Source organism: Ornithorhynchus anatinus, chromosome 14 (genome assembly GCF_004115215.2).
Source record: "Ornithorhynchus anatinus isolate Pmale09 chromosome 14, mOrnAna1.pri.v4, whole genome shotgun sequence".
In the NCBI taxonomy this organism is placed as follows: Eukaryota; Metazoa; Chordata; class Mammalia; order Monotremata; family Ornithorhynchidae; genus Ornithorhynchus; species Ornithorhynchus anatinus.
The window spans coordinates 17110757-17113160 of NC_041741.1; positions in this window are offsets into that span (position 1 = coordinate 17110757).

Sequence of the window (2404 nt, forward strand, 5' to 3'; positions counted from 1 at the left end):
GTGAACTGATCAGGTTGGACATAGTCCCTGTCCCACATGGGGCTCATGGTCTTAATCCCCATTTTACGGATGAGGTAACCGAAGGCCAGAGAAGTGAGGTGATTTGCCCAAGGTCACACAGCAGATGAGTGGCAGAGTCGGCATTAGAACCCAGATCCTTCTGACTCCAAGACCCAGGCTCTATCCATTAGGCCACGCTGCTTCCTCTTTGTTTAGGGCAGTGGGTGTGTGAGGCAAGAGAGGGATATGTTGGGAAACAAAGAACATGAAAAGCAGCATGGGCTAGTAGTTGGAGAAGCAGCGTGGCTCAGTGGAAAGAGCATGGGCTTTGGAGTCAGAGGTCATGAGTTTGAATCCCAGCTCTGCCACTTGTCAGCAGCTGTGTGACTGAGGGCAAGTCACTTCACTTCTCTGTGCCTCAGTTACCTCATCTGTAAAATGGGGATTAAGAGTGTGAGCCCCACGTGGGACAACCTGATTCCCCTGTGTCTACCCCAGCGCTTAAAACAGTGCTCTGCACATAGTAAGCGCTTAACAAATACCAACATTATTATTATTATTATTAGTTAGAGCATGGGCCTGGGAATCAGCTGGTCATGCGTTCTAATCCTAGCTCCGCCACTTGTCTCCTCTATGACTTTGGTCAAGTCACTTCTTTGTGCCTCAGTTACCTTGTCTGCAAAATGAAGGTTGAGACTGTGAGCCCCACGAGGGACAGGGACTGCATCCATGGAACCCGATTTGCTCGTATCCATTCCATTGCTTAGTACAGTGCCTGGCACGGCATGGGCGTTTAACAAATACCATGATTATTATTATTATGTCAGTGGCAAAACATATTGCCCCGTGCATTAGGGCATGAGCAGTTGTAACAGCAATCCACAGAGAAAAAGAGTGTAATGGATGTACGGCAAAGGCCCGCCAAAGTATGGTCAAGGCCTCCTTCTGGCCTTGGAACAGATACGTCACTGGGTCCAAAAGCTCAGCTTCCCTCAAGGCTCTCCACCTTTGATAGCAGCCCCTGGAATTTCCAATCCCTTCCTCCCTATCTTGATGCCACCTAAGTAACACAGATTAAAAAAAAACTAGGCCAAATGTAAAGTTAATTGTTGATCTTTAAAAAAGGCTCTATTGTTGGAATCTGAGCCACAAGGAGCTGAAAGGCCATTCCTCTAGCCACAGTGGCCTCTTTCCGAATTTATCTTTTGAGGAGTTTACTGGTGTCTTTGTCTTTCAGGTTGTTTTTAAATTTTAACAGCTTCATCTTTCCTTGTGGGGAGGGATCACGTCTACCAACGCTATTGTATTCGCTCAGAAAATACCAATGATTAGTTGAGTGCTTGTGCCTTTACTATGTGAGGAGCACTGAATCATAATAACTAGTATTTGTTGAGCGCTGACTTTGTGCCAGGCGCTGTACTAAGCAAATTGGGTCGGACACAGTCCCTATTCCACATGGGGCTCATAGTCTCCATCCCCATTTTACAGATGAGGGAACTGAGGCACGGAGAGGTAAATGACTTGCCCAAGGGCTCACAGCAGACACATGGCAGGGGAGGGATTAGAACCCAGGGCCTTCTGACTTCCTAGCCTGTGCTCTATTCATCACGCCACGCGACAGATCGATGAGTCCAATCCCCCTTTCAATTTTAGATCGGAGGGGGCCGGGGCTTAGGAGTCAGAGGTGGTGGGTTCTAATCCCGGCTCCGCCACGTGTCAGCTGTGCGACCTCGGGCCGGTCACCTCACTTCTCTGGGCCTCAGTGACCTCATCCGTAAAATGGGAGCCTGTGAACCCCAAGTGGGACAATTCCATCACCTGGCATCTATCCCAGGGCTTGACATACAGTAAGTGAACTGTGAACGGAAGCCACCGTTATGATTATTATATCGCTTTCCCCTCAATTATGCTATTTGATCCTCACCTTCGGCTCTTCATTTCTAGAGGGCACGGCCCATCCCCTGCTGGGACGTTGCTTTCCAACCCTGACGGCGAGACGGACGGTTTAGAGGTAGGAAACGCAGAAACGATATGAGGGGAACACCCACCACCCTTTCGGAATTCAAATTCCCCCTCCCCAGCAGAGGCCGGAGGCCGCCAGCAGCTTCCCCCCCCCCCAGGGGAGCCGGGCCGCTGAGGCCGCCGCCGTGCCGGCAGGGGGCGCCCGAGCGCGCGCGGGCGCGGAGGGACCCGGATGGCGGCGGTTTCCGGTGTGGCGCGCGGGCGTGCGGGCGGGCGGGCGCGCGCGCGCCCCCGTGGTCCGCGCGCCCCCGTGCGGGGCGGGTCTGGGGCCGAGGCCCCGGGGTGGTCGGGCCGTGGCGGTGTCCTGCCGAGCCGGGCCGGGCCGGGCCCGGGCGGTGCGGTGCGGTGCGGTGCGGTGCGGTGCGGTGCGGTGCGGTGGGGC